General features: G+C 35.4%; 1 protein-coding gene across 11 annotated transcripts in view; it reads right to left on the bottom strand.

Annotated features, from left to right (window-relative positions):
- Positions 1–16,706, bottom strand: part of Pam (peptidylglycine alpha-amidating monooxygenase) — a 287,901-nt gene that overhangs the window by 199,728 nt on the left and 71,467 nt on the right. Inside the window, exon 1 of one of the 11 annotated variants that reach the window (XM_048811492.1) lies at positions 911–921. The exons of the other annotated variants lie outside the window; for them this stretch is intronic. The gene's annotated coding sequence lies outside the window, so the exon portion shown is untranslated. Of the gene's footprint in view, positions 1–910; positions 922–16,706 lie in introns of those variants that run through there. 11 annotated transcript variants of the gene reach the window in all.

Genomic DNA, 16,706 nt, shown 5'->3' with positions numbered 1-16,706 from the left:
AAATGAATGACAGTAGAGGGGGCAGAGAGAGAAGAGGGGAGGGGAGGGGAGGGGAGGGGGGATAGTAGAGGATAGGAAAGGCAGCAGAACACAACAGACACTAGTATGGCAATATGTAAATCAATGGATGTGTAACTGATGTGATTCTGCAATCTGTATATAGGGTAAAAATGGGAGTTCATAACCCGCTTGAATCAAAGTGTGAAATATGATATATCAAGAACTACGTAATGTTTTGAACAACCAACAATAAAAAATTTAAAAAAAAAGGCACTATTCATGGGCAAGGGTTGTGGCTCAGAGGTAGAGTGCTTGCCTAGCATGTGTGAGGCCCTGGATTTGATCCTCAGCACCACATAAAAATAAATAAAATAAAGATATTGTGTCCAACTAAAACTAAAAAAGTAAATAAATAAATATTTTTTTAAAAGGCACCATTCATTAGCAAGATGCCAAATTGAATGGCATTTTCTGCACATGGATTTATTTGGGATTTATTTTTTCCAACATATAGCCAATTTGAAGTATCCTTTTCTGGTAAGTCAGAATTGACTGGGTATCTATTAGAATATATATGCTAAAAAAATCTCAGGAGTACCATTCAGCATATGATATTACTGCAATAAAAATATTCCAACAGTAAAAAATATGCACATTATTTATGTATTTATTTCATTATTAATTTATTTTTGGTTTCCATAATTAGTTCCAGATACTCCTTCAACATGTCCATTTAAATATCCAATTGGTCTGTCCTATAAATATATCCATGGGGAAAATAACAAGAGACATAATTCTTAATTAAATTTCTCAGCTTTGACTAATACAAATGTTGCTTCCTAACACATGTATCTAAATTCAGTTCTAGCATATTTTAATGTAAAATAAAACAGATCCCCGCGTTCCAAACAGCACACGTCTTTTAGCTCAGAGGACTGCACTGGCATGTTCTCAAGAGACTACTGAACTGCACGGAAAAACCATTCAATAGTTTCTGATGATGTCACGGAGGTAGAACAGCTCCTTTGTATTCTACTCATTTGCCCACCAGGTGTTTTATTTATTTATAAGCTTAGATCATCACATAGAATTTAGTTTCAGAAGAAGAGGACAAAATACTTCTGCAGGCATCACCTTGCTTCTTCTTTCAATATTCTTGTTGAGTTGGAGGACATGCCTTTTGCCTTGTTTTGCAGAGATATTTAGTGTGGATCCTTTGTGTTGGTATTTGATTCTATTTTTAAGAGGATATTAGTATAGAATGGAGGGAGAAAACTGCATTTAAGGGCAAATATTGCTCCCATGGATGTGGTCTGAAAGTTGGGCTCCACCTTTCCTTCTTTTTCTTGCCTTTGATCAATATATTTATGAGATGTTTGGGATTTTTTTTTCCTGTTTATAACTACACATCCTTAGGCATAGTTACTCCTGATGCATTTCCATTTAAATTGTTAAATTCCTTCTAATGAGTTCAGAGGCAAGAGTTACTAACTACACATATAAACTGGCTCAGACATAGAACATGAGACTACAAAATAAGTCTTTTTTTTTTCTTATTACAGATATACAGCACAATTTTTCATATCTCTGGTTGTATAAAAAGTATGTTGTCACAGATTCGTATCTTCATACACGTACTTTGGATAATGATGTCTATCACATTCCACCATCCTTGCTGATCCCCTGCCTCTCCCTTTCCCTCCACCAATCTGCCCTATCTAGAATTCATCTACTACTCTCATGCTCCCCCTCCCTACCCAACTATGAGTCAGCCTCCTTGTATCAGAGAAAACATTTGGCATTTGTTTTTTGGGGGGGGATTGGCTAACTTCACTTAGCATTATCTTCTCCAATACCATCCATTTACCTGCAAATGCCATGCTTTTATTCTCTTTTATTTCTGAGTAAAATTCCATTGTGTATTAAGAAAATCTGGGAAATGTTGAGATTTTCACTCTTAACCAACACTAAACTTTATCTTTTGCTTCTGTGCTACTCACAGAGAAGCATTTTCTCCCATAGCAGAGAATCATATTTTCAAACGCTTCTTATGTTTTCCATTACAAATGTTCAAATCTATACAATAAAATGCCCATAAACACACCCCTTCCTATTATAAAAATTTTGCTATCTTTTTCTTCAAGCCTCTCAGCTATATAATTATAGTACTTAAAGTGAAAATCTATAATCATGTAATGCTATTATATAATTGAAAAACTTATGGGAATTTTTGTTAAAGACCATGAAAGAATGTCAAAACACTCTAACTTACATAATTCTGCTCAATTGTGTTTACAGTAACCTAGAGGGATTCTACAAAACATACACTGCACACTGCCCCTTCAATCATCCCAACTAGGTAATTTGAAAGTCACTAACATAAGAGAACACAGTTGCTTAAAAAACATTTAGAGTATAGCTGCTAGAATAAAATTTAGCTTAAGTATAAGATGACCATTTGAATTTTTAAATGTGCAATTCACCATTAAAAGAATTGTGAGCTGCTGAAGTAGCTTATATGTAGATATTTTAATTTCTAGTTTATAATAGTAATAATTTTCTTTGATCAGTGTCCTCAAACTCCCCAAGAACAATCAATGAAGAGCTTCATAATTTTCTTTTGGCTGAAAATGATCAAAGCATTCTTATGTTTGTTAGAACTCTTTGATGCTGCTGCACAAACAGGTGGTGAGTTTATTTCATTGCTATTAAACTGTTTCTTGCTGTCTTGAGCTTAGGAAGAAGTGGTTTATTTTAACAAGGTACTTAAAGAGTGGCTTGCTCTTTTCCAATTTTTAATCCTCTTTACAAGGTTTCCCATAGTGATTTGCAATATACCCTAGAACTTAATTGAAAGCTGAAAAAAAGAGAAGGCCCATGATGCTCCAGGACTAAGAGACCCACTGAGTGCAGTCCCAGCTGTAACATTCCAAAGAGCCAGGTCTAGGCACTCCCAGTTGATCTCATCTGCCTTCTTTCTTCATTACTGAAGTTACATGCCTTAACCTTCAGTTACATCATAACTAAAAGTTGAGTTTTTCTGTTATAAATGTAAAATAGCTTTCCTGTGTTTGCCAATTTTGACCAAAATTTTAAAAAAAGACCCAAGACAGTATGGTATGGAGAAATGGTTCCTACCTTTATATCTTTAATGTAGGAAAGTTAAAAAACAAACAAACAAACAAACAAACAAAAAAAAAAAACAAGTGTACTTTATGGTCTTATATATTAGAATAATGACACTATTAATAATTAAAATAATATTTAACAATTGCTGGGTATTTGCCAGATGCCAGTACTTTCTATGTATTATTTCATTTAATTTTCACAATATTATCTGAGTTGTTATATTATTGTCTTCACTTTGCAGATATGAAAACAAAGACAGAGAGGTTAAGGAACTTGCTTGTCCTGCTGTGATAAGCGGTATAGTGGAGACTGAACACAGGTTCAGCTGACTTTGAAGGCAGGAGCTATTAACCACCAGGCCATACTAAAGGCTGTACTTTGGGTAGTTACTAATAAATGACATAAAAACTAACTAAATTACTACTGATTCAATAATGCCTTGAAATTAATCTGTATTTTATACCATATATAAGTGAAACCAAACCAATAGTACACTTTTAAGTGTGAGATGTGTTGCTTCCTGCCAGTGACTCCAGACTCCCCCCACTCCAAAGCTCCTTTCTCACAGGGGATTCTGAAATAACAGATAAATACCACTGGTATGAAACAGAGGGTGCACACGACTTGCACTTGAAGTCAGAAATTGTGGCACTAAATCCTGTTTTATAGATTCATTTCACATTTCTCAACTTTTGTTCCTACTGCTAAAATAGAGGGTATGGATAACTGCTCTATCAGAGGGTTGTGTGAGAAACAAAACTAAGCAAATTCTGAAAAGTAAGCACAAGAGCGATCATAAGTTGCTCTCTTTCTTTATCTTTCTAATTTTTCATTGTTCATTATTCACATATTTATGTCTTATCTTCAAGTAACATTTCAGAGTACTAGAATACCTTCAGATGGCAAACACTTTACAACCATCATTGAAGAAGTCAAGAAAAATCAGGGCTAAAAGACCAAGTTACACACTTTTCCTAGCACTAAAACTGACAGCAAATACAGTAACTGTCAAAATATAACTAAAATCTCAACCTAAATTATTTGAAATGTAATCATTAATATTCTAATGGAATTATCAACATTATTTCAGGAGTATTAGGGAACATTCAGTGGGCACCAGCACTGACAAGTATTATGTGTCTTAGCCTCAAGTTTGGACTGCTCAAAGACATCCGCAGAGGAGGTAAATAACATGAATTCAAATTCCAAATTCAGTTAGATATTTATGAAATAAAATATAAATGAAAGTAAATTTATTTATCATAAAATTTGTATTTTGTAATATATATTTTAAATTGTATATAGATAAAATATAAATTTTATAATAAATAAAATATATAATGGAAGATTCTTGGGATTTAAGTAAGACAGTATCTTATTAGTAACCCTTGATCTGCTTAGAGGAATATTGACAAGAAGTGTAACATATTGTTGGTTTATAGAGCATTTTAAAAAATGAAATACATTATATGGTTAAGTGTTACAGTGGTATCACATGCTGTATGAGTAGTCTAGCTTACTGTTACATGCTTGATTCTCTTGAATTCAATTTATTCCTAGAAAGATTAAAATTCATATGAATTTCTATTATGAGATTATAACTTTCAATCACAAAATCATGCAGATTTAAAAGAAAACTTCCTTGATCAGGTTACAACTAATCCTTAACTACAGGAAAAACTATTGATAAGGCAAATAGTGTTTCCAATAATCCCACCTTAAGAATGTTACCTCTTTTAAAATGTTACCTCTTTTAAAATGGCATATTCCTAGAGATTTGGTAAAAACAGAAATATTCATAAATATACAAAAAAGTAAACAAACAAAATAAAGGTATTATGTCCATCTACAACTAAAAATATTTTTTAAATACATTAAGATCATTGTCAAAACTTTTACAATTATAGTAACAAATATAACTATAAAAATAATCAGTAGACCCCACAATCTGCTGACCATGCTTTTAAAAAGCTGACCATATACAATTTTCAGGGAAACTTATGTCCCTGTCAATATGTTTAAAATGCATGTCCTGTGCTTGACTGGCCAGTCATTTCCACAATCATGATAGCTAATGCAGATGACCACATCACTGATTTAAGGATGGATACCAACTGAGAAGGCAGTTTCTAAGCTGGCTGTGCTGAGTATACATTCAGAAGAATATGAATATATTGTGCTAATTACTGTTCTTTGACACGGTGAAATTTGTATTTTATTTCATGGTAACTTCATCTGTGATTAAGAAAAATTGAATGATAGAGATGAAAGAATGATATTGTTAAATGAGAGGAGTTAATTCAAATATCATAGGAATGTACACTTTAAATTTTCGATCAATTAAATCAATTTTAAGAGAAAAAGGTGAATTCCTTCCTCTTCACATAATAATATTGAACTAAAATGTGCTGAATTTATCTTGAACTCAAAGTTAAGGGTTTTTAAAGTATACTAACAGTACTATTGTTTCACTGTGAATTAGCCAAATCCATATTTTAAGATGGCCTAGCTTATTTTATTTCTGAAACTTCATAAATGTAAAGATACTTTTCACAAAATATTAAAAATGTTCTTGCTAGCAAAGAGGTCAACAATTTTTATCATTAAGTTTTATCTTAACCAAATGTTTATGTTAAAATCAGAAAAAAGTTAAATAAGCAGCATTAATTATTTTCCTAAAAAAGAATAACATTTAGGATAGATTTTACCTATTATTTTGATATTAAAAGCACTATTGGTACATTATAATGAGATAAAGTTTCATTAAAGCTGCCTTTGTTACAGTAAAAAACAAAACAAAACAAAACTAGAAAGGAAATTCTTTATTGAGTTACAATTATCCTCCAAGGACAGAGCAAATGAGATATCATTAAAATATTTAAGTTTAATTATGCAACATGTTCCAACACATAATCAAAATGTAATACATATGCACACAACCTGAGCAGTTTACTTACACTCCTGAAACCTCCTGTATTTTAATTTTCCTCCTAAGAAGAAAGTCAACACTAATCAAATTAGAGAAGAATTGTGAAGTGGAGCAATCACATATTTATGCACACAAAATATTATTTTCTGAGCTAACTGGAGAGCACACCTGATTAATGAACAGAGTTTTCCCAATAGTCATTTTTAGGTTCTCCAAATACTACGTTCCTACTGCTCCAGTAGATCCAATTAATGTACCGTTCTGCTTTTGCATTCCCAAAATGGAATCTGCTAATTTATGTTTCTCATCCCTCAAATGTGCCCCACAAATTTATGTATTTGAATCTTTGACCTAATGGTAGCTAATGTCTACTACTGCTACCTCTTGATGTTTTTTTTCTCTCTCTATTCTTTGTATCAAAATTTCCTAAACATCAGATTTTTTGTAGGACATTGAAGGAGTGCAGGAACTATAATCCCAAAATATGTCCCCCAGGTATGTTGATCATTTTAAATTAAAGTAGCTTAGAGAGCAGCAAATGCCTGAAGAGGCTTTCCTCTGCTAGCTCCTATTTACAGTTAGGATCTACCCCCACCCCTAAAGGAAGAAAACAATTAATCATGGTATCTTCCCTGAGTTTCCATTAACCCATATTACAGGAAGAGAGAATGAAGTACGCCAGCAAACCTGGACAGACTTTTATTATATGCTTCCATATTTCAGACTCAAAGAGAATTATTTACAAATCATTATATGTGTTATTCAGACCAGAACTTTGTCTTAGGCCACTGTATGTTCTCCAAAACTATTGTTCTCCAAAGCCCTAAAAACCATTTACTGTTTTCCTGATATTCCCTGTTCTCCCCCTCACCTAAAGAAAAAGGGGGTATATAAGCTTCTGAACAATGTGGGGCTTAATGGGTAATTACACACCTGTGATTTTTTTCTCCTTTTGTATGTTAACAAATTTGTATATCTTCTCTCCTATTTAACCTTTGCCACTTTATTCCAGGGAACCTTCGAGGGGAAATTTGCTTTTACCCTTACATGCTGCATGTGCTATAAAGGAATCTTAGTTCAGTTTCCCACAACTGTAGTAGCTTGAGGCCCAGCTGGGTAGGGAAGTGAAAATTACTAGCCACCAGGTGGTCACATGACTTCTTTTAGCTAATAAAAGAGGGGAAAAAATGAATTGTGTCCATGCTGAAGTTCTAAATGGCATTATGTCCTTCAGCTAACTCTCCCTCTTCCAAAGACTACATATGTTTAGGAGGGGAGGCTGCTCCATTAGCCTGAACCCAGACTCCTTTAGAAAGGAAGAGGGCCAAGAGGTGTAACAGCCTCTTAAAGAGACTTGAATTTACATGAAAAGAGAATACTAAAGCAGAAGAGTCACATACTTTTAATGGGTAAGTTTGATTATCTCCCAACTACCTGGAAGGGTGGAGGTTTATGAAGAAGTTTATGTCAGCTACAGAGAAGGTAGGTGTGATTTTCAGTGCTTACTTCTATGCACTATACTTGCTTAGGACTAACATAATTATCTCTAGTTCAGAAGGAAAAAAAAAGGTGAGGGGACTCTTTTTCTCTTTCTTTTAATCCACTAAGCATAGAGCTTCATCCCATCTCTTCCAACTAGTGTATCCATGAACCTAGCACACAAATAATATGTTGATACACTCAATAAATACTAAGCAAACAAATGGGAACAAGGAATACAAAGCAATACATCACACAGTTATTCAGGGTCTCATAGTAAAGTCTGAGAAATTTGGGGTATTTATCAAGTTTAGAAATAGGAAATAATTCTCAGGAGACTAAGGCAGGAGGATTGCAAGTTCAAAGGCCAGCCTCAATAATTTTGCAAGGCCCTAAGCAACTAACCAAGACTCTGTCTCAAAATAAAAATTTAAAAAAAAAAAAGGGCTGGGGATATGGCTTAATGCTTAAGCACCCCTGGGTTCAATTCCTTGTAAAAAAAAAAAAAAAAAAAAAAGGAAATAATTATTTTTAATTAAAAAAAAAAACTCAGAGTAGTATGTATAGAAAATTAAAAGTGACATAGTTACTCAAAATCTGTGATGAAAACAGCAGTCCTCTGCCCAAGTCCACCAAATCCTGCTCTTCAGATATAACTCTTTGGCTGTCTCTTAAACAGGCTCTTCTGGCTTTCCCCACTGTGGTAACATTCTGGTTTACTGGTTAACAGTTCTATACATTATTTAGTGACTTTTTATTTTGGAAGATGAGGATTGAATGCTCTTATACTTTCCTTCCCATTCATCAGCTTTTCAATGTCACAAGTTTTAGTTAAATCAATATTTGAGTTGTTAAAGCTATATGAATACTATTCTCCCCTGAGACAAGTAGTACCCCATGATTCTTACCTTTCTTGTATACATATCTCTTTACAAAATTTTTTTTAGTTGTTGAACGATCTTTATTTTATTTATTTATATGCAGTGCTGAGAATCGAACCCAGTGCCTCACACATGCCAGGCAAGTTTACTACCACTGAGCCCCAGCCCCAGCCCCTCTTTTTCTTTTTACTAGAATTCAAGAAGTAGGGTATATTTCCTCAATCTTGTTTGGAATATTTTTATTCTATCTTTACACCTAAGCTGGCCATCATTTCCTCTAAAAATTTTAGTAGTATTTTTTTTTTCTATCTTCGTACTTAATCCTATTGTTGAAACTCCAGGTGCCATTCTGACTTATTATATATTTATTTAGGATATCTTTCAATTTCTCCTTTCTGTTTGCTGGAAGCTTTTAATATTTTTTCCTTAGGTTCCTATCCTGAATATATTGATGAGCCCTAATATGGATTCTTTCTCATTCATTTTTCTGGGTGTTTCTCCTTCATTCAGCTATGCTGTTTCAATTGAAAATTTACACTATTGATGAATATTCTTACATATTCTTTGATAATTTCTCATTTTATTCTCTTAACTTCTTTATAACTCCTTATTTGGGGTTGGTCCTGCTGAAATGACCCTCAAAATTTTTGACCATTTTGTTTCTACTTCTGTTTTGTCTCGATTTTTTAGAAATTTCCTCAACGTTATCCACCATCTCTGATTTTCTATTTTACCTCTATTTTCTATTCCTTCCTAAGTTGCTTATTGCAGCTGTGTTTCTCCCTCTCCCATCCCCTCTCCTCTCCTATCTCTAGAGACACACTAATAAGCTCTCTGGTGCTTCACTGGAAGACGAATGAGCATCAAGTTGGCTTCTTCTTTGTGGAGCCCCTATACACTAGTCTATGAATGGTTCCTACTCTCTGCCTTTGGCTTTTCAATTATCCAGAGAAGAATCTACCCATCTCTTGAAGGGGTGAAACATGCCACCAGTGATCTAGGAGCAGGGCAGTGGGTGGTTGCTGGAGAGGACTCCCACATTATTATCCATTTCCAGCTCCATTTATCAACCCACCCCACATTTTAAAAATAAGCAGGAGACCTTTTAAAAATAAGCTTGAGGCTATCTCCACTCTTTTAAGATCCTACATTACAATGTGCAACCTAATAGTGCAAAAACAAACTGAAACCTAATTTTAGAGTGTAACACCCCTTTCAGAAGCAGCTGAATTTCAGCCAATCACATACCACAACTCATCATCAAATAAAACAGCAATCTAGCTGTAGCAAATCAAATGACTTCTCTACTTTTCATCTGAGTCCTGCCCACACAAGTTAATGGGTGCTCTGAACCATCTCCCAAAGTTTCTGGGTGCTGCCTGATTTATGAATCACTCTTTGTTTAAATAAATATTGCTAAATTTAATTTGCCTAATGTTCTTCTTTTAACACTACTCTCTTCCATGGTACAGTCAAGACTTAAGTATGTTATATGATATGTGGGGCAGACCAGCTTGCCTCTTGGTCTTGCCTCAGGATAGGCACCTACTTGAAACAGCTTGTGCTGTACTGAGATTTCAGTCTTTTTTCCACTTTCACTTTTCCCGCTTACTGGCTAGGAAACTTCTCCTATGCTCTTTATCTTTGTAGGAGTATAACTTTTTAAATTCTTTCATCCTCCATTTTAGAAGGATTTGGGAAGGTAGAGAAGATAAAAATCATGTATTCAACTTGCCACAATGACCTGAAATCCTAGAGTTACAATTTTAAAGTAGATTATCTGAAGATTATCTAGCTCAGTTCCTTCATTTAATAGCTAAGGAAAGAATCAAAGTTACATGCTCTGCTCAAAGTTGAGAGCAGAATTAGGGATAAAATTTCACCAGTCTTGTTAGTCCAGTATTTCTAAAACACCCAACCTAATATCTTTCTAGGAAAAGCATTTTATCAACCTTCTGGATACAAGAAAAAGGAAATACACCATTGAACCATGCATTAATTACAAAATTAAAAAGAAAACTAACAACTCAGGGGAGCATAAGCTGAATGCCGTGGGTCAAAGATAATAATAAGCACTAAAGCACAGAGAAGGACAGATGCCTTAAGGCTGGGAAAATTTAAAGGCTGCATGAGGAAGCTGAGGCTTACATTAACCTGCAGCAGGCATTCAGGTAAAAGATGGACAAGGGCAGTGTGCTGGCACAGGATCTATGTATCCAGCAACAGGAATCACTTCACAGACCTTCACCAAAGCATCTCCTGTACAAGGTGGAAACTGCCCCTGCAACACCACCCATACCTGCCCAGTATTCTGAGCAGGACCCAGGCCACACACACCATGCCAGCACAGGGTGCCTTTCTATACTGTGTCCATAAGATTATGTTGTTGATTCTTACTTTCAATAGCTTGTGTTCTGGAAACAAAAGATAGCCCCTGCCGCCCCTTATTTTGGATTAGCTTCTGCATATCAGAGAAAATATTCCACTTTAACTTTCTAGAGAAAGAGAAAGGAAAAATAAAGAGAGAGGGAATTTCATCAGAATAGAGGGAGATCAGTAGAGTAGAGAAGGGTATGGAGTGGGGGCAGGAGTGAATGGGAAAACAAAAGAAGAATGGAATGAATCAGACCAAACTTTTGTTTGTGCATACAAGAATATAGTGGAGTGAATCCCAACTTCAAGTATATCCACAAGACACTAATTTAAAAAACAAACAAACACAAAAACTATAAATAAATTGCAGAAAGATCAGTCGAGGGACGGAAGCAGGGGAAGAAGTGGAGGGGAGGGAGGAATTGCTGGGGACTGAATTACAGCAAATGATATTCCAGACTTTTGTGATTATGTAAAAATGTATCCTAATGTTATATATAACTAAAAGGAATCAATTAAAAATAGGTAGTTTTTAATTTTTATATTTGCATTATATGATAACCATTTTCAAAGTACATAGTCCAAAATTTATAGAGCGAATCTCAATATTTTTAGGCAAGACACTGTGCTTAGGGACTCAACACATTAATTACAGGACAGAAATATGAGTGGATATATAATTTCAAAAATTCAACTGAATGGTACTGACAACATCCAAAATTTGAGCACTTTTCTCTATTTCACATGTCAAAAGATTCTAGAAGGCCTAAGAAACACATTTCAGTCATCAATAAGAGCTTTAAATAACGTGTTCTCTCTTAGGAAAACAACTAAATGTTTATTTATAAATGGTAAGATAGTGGAACAATGCAGCTGCAATTATTTTTGTTGTTGCTGATATTTCAAGGCAGCTTTTAAGCTAAAACCTCCACCGCTCTCTGACCTTGGCATGTACACTGCTTCATTTAATGGAAAACATCTAGTTTCTATTTAATTTTGTCAACCTAAGTACAAAGGTATAACTAGATGTTTCAAAATAAAACAAATGCTTTCAGAACCATAAATAAACAGAAAGTATTTCATCTGTTGTCCAAATGTTACCATAAATGTCCTCTTCATTTTAATTTCTTATTTAATTCCATTAAAATTTTAGAAACATTTAGAGATTAAAAATATGTGTGCTGTAGCTATTCAGGATTTTTTTGGAAGGCACTGCTATCTGGTATACAGTTAGACTATATTTTGATGAAACTATGAATTGAGGGGAGGTAAAGGGGCAAATTATTGAAATTCTTTTAAATTTAGTAAAAGAACTAGACCTGAGTATTATATAAGTGTAAATTCACTTATGAGCAGAAAATATTCTTGTCTTTGCTCTTGAAACAAGCTAATTCATGTCTATGCATCATGTCCAAGCCTGCTCTGACACTGAATTTTCCAGCACTCATTCTAATTGCAAGCATTTAAAGGAAACCAGCAAAACTTATTCTTGTGTTCCTTATTTCATAGTGATTCTTAGAGGAAAAAGGATGACACTAACTGTGAAAGACTGCTACATATTTTACTTTTAAAAACTTTCTTTCAAGAGGACCAATCAAGAAGAGAGGAAGCTGCTCCCAAAAAAGTCCAATATACTCTATCAACCTTGCAGTACCAAAGTGTGGGCTATGTCTGTTTGCTGAGCTATCCAAAGTATTTTTGAAAGGTCAAAAGGCATACTAAGAGCATGGGAACATCTTTGTAGCTGTTTCTGAGGCAAAATTAAAGACTAGTTAAGTCAAGAGTGTGTTTGACCCAGGAATCCTGTGACCATAGGGTCTAAGAAGCTAAAAAAATATTGTTAATGTTTAAGCTCAGACCTACACATTTCAGAACCTCTGGGGGCGATGAGGCATGCATAATTTTTTAAAGTTTCTCTTCTCTCAGGTCACTACTGTTCTCACTGATGTCTCCCTGTTCAGGTCTACATGGACCAGGACATAGGCATCTAGCAGAAAGTTTTGGGATTCAGCTTACCTCTGAGTCTTCCTAAATCTGAGTCGGATAACTGCAACCACACAGACATGTTGTTTGAATTCAAGTATCACCCTCAGAACTTAAAATACAGAATCTAGGGTTCATATTTCTTGATTCATATTTAGTTGGATTGGGAAAGGCCCTGGAATATGCATTTTTGATACAAGTGGGGTGATGCTCAGTTTTGGAAACCATGACCTAGAAGTTTTGACCACTCTACAACAGGCAGGGCACTCAGGGTCTTTCATCAGTGTGACCATTGTTTTAATTTGATGCATAATATGTCCTACTAATAAGGAGTCCCAATCCAACAGGATGTCCTCAGGGCAATGTGGGACCAAAGTCTGACTATTATTCCCAATATGCTCTTCCTCTCTGACCTTTCTTTCTCTGTCTTCACTGTATTGGGTCAACCATATCTAGACTGGTCTACAACAATGATTCCACTGGCATTAACCTAGGGTTCTTTATCTTATTCCTAAATGTGGTATCTGAGTAAGAACAAAAAGCTCAGAGCCTCCCATGAAAATATAAGGCTGTGTTTGATGTGGAAGGGAAAAAACAGGCAAAGCTGCATCATCTTCTAGCCCCCTGCTTTTCCCCACTCCCTACCCCCCTCCAACAATGCTACACTGAAATTCCTCTTTAGTCAGTGGCTAACACTGAAGCAGGGCAAGGTGACAAGAGAAAGCCTCGTGAGTACACAGTGCATACAATTTAGTTCCCCTGTCTCCTACTGAGATCAGAAAAGAGTATATCCATGGGTGAGTATAGCCTTACTGTCCATCCCTGGCCCTTGGCATCAGCAGAGGCTTCAAAAGAACTGGAAAAAACAAAGGTGTCAGGGAGTGCACCACTTTTTAGAATTATAGAAAAGTTGATATTGTTTTGCACAACTTTATTCATTTTCCATATGGTATTTTTGTTGCCAGAAGGCAGGAAATTATTCAGTATAACAATGATGATAAGACAAACTTGGAAATTTGTGCAAGCACTGAAAAGGTAAAAAATGCCCAATGGTACACAACTGTAATCCAAGCGACTCTGGAGACTAAGACAGGAGGCTTCAAGTTCAAGGCCAGCCTCAGCAACTTAGTGAGACCCTGTCTCGAAATAAAAAATAAAAAGAATTGGAGATGCAGTTCATTGGAAAAGAGTCCCTGGGTTCTTGAAATTCCCTCTGCTTGCTAGTACCAGGGCTTGACTATCTATTGACTATATTATTATAACACTCCGTGGAAAGGAATAACTGGTTATGCTATTTTTCACAAAATTCTTTTTTTTTAAGTTTTTAGTTGTAGATGGACACAATATCTTTATTTTATTTATTTATTTTTATGTGGTGCTAAGGATCAAACTCAGTGCCTCAAGATTGCTAGGCAAGAGCTCTACCAATGAATTACAACCCTAGCCAAATTCTTAGAATGTGATTTTGACACAGTAACAATGCCAAGTATATAAAGAGGGTCTCTAGCAAAATAGGCTAAGAAGAAAATGGCTAGCACCACTATGTTTACTTTGGCGGTAATCAACTAGTTACTGACCATCTGTGGTTTAAAACTCGATTTTGTGTCTGGTAACCTTGAAGTCATGGTGGTATATCCTTACTCCTGCCCTCCCCCTTCACCTTTCCTTGTCAGTGCCTGCCTTCAAAACACACATATGCACCTTATGTGAACCTGTTATTTTCCATGATCAATCTCTGTAAGGCTCAGCACCACAAAGTGCCTCACCATGTGAGCCCTGGTTCACAAGACAGACTTAATAAGAGCATGTGCCTGGATCAGACACTGGACAATCAATCACTAAACTAAACTACTAATCAATCACAAAACTAAACTACCTCACACTCACTGTGCATTGGCATCTACTGACTTCACACTAAATGGTAAACATCAAAAATATCACATAGGAGCTTTGAGATCTCTTCCAGCTAAGCTCTCTGATCTTGATTCTGTGGTTCCAGCCAAAGTGAAAGCTCTGATAACATCTTTGTCATGATAGTAACATAGAAGTTAGGCAACAGAACTGGTAGAGTCTTTATTACTCCATAATGATGGCTCTGATTTCTTGAGCACTTGGTGTTCTGCTGCTGTTTTGTTCACCAGTTACAACTCTCACACCCAGAACAAGGCCTGACAGATGGCAGACACTCAAACACATGTGTTGGATGAATGAACGAGTGAGCTGATAGGTGAGTAACTCACTGCTTCACACCAATCCCATTGTCTCTGGCACATAGTGAGATAAATGATGCACACAAGGTTAAGTGACAGGTTCCAGGTTTCTCAGCTCTTGAATGGGAAAGCCAGGACTTGAAAGCAAGTTTTGCAACACCAAGTTCAATAAAATGCGAAGTCTTGCCCAGTAAATCCACTCTGCATATCACCTCTCATAGTCCAGTACAGTGAACTCGTCTCCTTCTTCAATAGAAGTAAGTCCTCCATTCATTCTGAATTGCCAGAACACTTAATTACTACTTTCATTAGGGTTCTGATCAGTCTTCTGGGCTTTATTGAAAGAAAGGAGAACTGCTGTTTACAAAATACTTATCATGTTCCTAGCCCCATGTGGGAACTTTCAGGAATGCTATCTTATTCACACTTTGTTCATTTTCTTTTAATCCCCTATTTCATTGATGAAGAAAATGGGAACAAAATCTTCCCTCATTATTTCCCAAACTTGCCCAAAGATAAGCATAATCTGAGGGGTTGTGTAAAACAGAACTAGGCCCTACTCCAAATCTTTTCATGCAGAATGTTCAGGCAAGGATCCCAGATCTGTCTGACTCCAAACTAAGTGTTAACTCTTTCAATTGAGGACACGTCAAGTCATCTTTGTTCCTTTTGCTGTATACACTGGGTCACAATGGTGTCTCATCTTTTAATGTGCAACAGTTGGTAAGGTACATTCACAAGATTGCCAAAAATAATCATAGGGGAAAAGCAGGGAGATATCAACATCATCCTTGTATTGATGGAAATAGTAATGTGCAATCAAGTTTGGTGATTTCTGGCTAAAGGATTAGAAAACTGCAGGAGAAAAGATGGTAATAGAGACAGTGAATATAATTTTTTAAAATTATATAGTTATTCTTATCTTTAGATATACCCTGCTTCTGACAGGAAGAAAATCAACTGACATTTCCTGAAAATTCCAGCATGAAGAGGTTTGTCAAAAGGATCACACAGATTGTTTGGAACAGACCCCTCAAAAACCAGTATTTTTTAATGGCAATAATCAATAAAAGTTTCACCATGCTCTTCTTTTCCCCATTATGTAGAACTGGTGCTTTATAAGATAAATTCTCAAAATAGGGCATTAGAAAGCATTTATAGAATATATTATATATTCAAAGAGAAAAACATCATAATTTTATGACCAATTTCAGCTTTAATTGAGTTTCTTTAGGATATTTCCACCTAAATAAGTTTTCCTAGAAGTTTTGCCCCTTATTATCTAAACCACTCTCACTGGAATAGTCTTCAGAAGTAGTTTAGAGAGCTGAATGATATTAACCTACATGTAATCTTACTATCTTTAGCTCACTCAAGTAGATAATTTTTCACAGCACAAGAGATGAAGAAAAAATCCAATTTTCTTTTAAATTTTATTTCAATTTTCCTTTTTCAAATAACAAAGATTTGAGTCCATTGCACCAACCAAACCAAAGTTTTTGTAAAGATCATGGTGAGGTCCAGGCCATTTGAAAACAGAGTTGCTTTTCTTTCTTGGCACAAACATTTTGAGAGCGAAAACAAGCTCAGAATTTGGAGAAATTCTTAATATGAGGCAAGGTGTTATGTCCTAAAATCTGAGTACCCTAGACCCTTTGAGTGGAGGATAAGTAAAAATGTATGTTTAGGAGCTCAATAAAACAGGTTTTGGAGAAAGAGGAA

This window comes from Marmota marmota, unplaced genomic scaffold, assembly GCF_001458135.2.
Source record: "Marmota marmota marmota unplaced genomic scaffold, marMar, whole genome shotgun sequence".
NCBI classification, from domain to species: Eukaryota; Metazoa; Chordata; class Mammalia; order Rodentia; family Sciuridae; genus Marmota; species Marmota marmota.
Note: the sequence above shows the minus strand (reverse complement) of the source record. Positions and strands in the feature narration are given on the sequence as shown.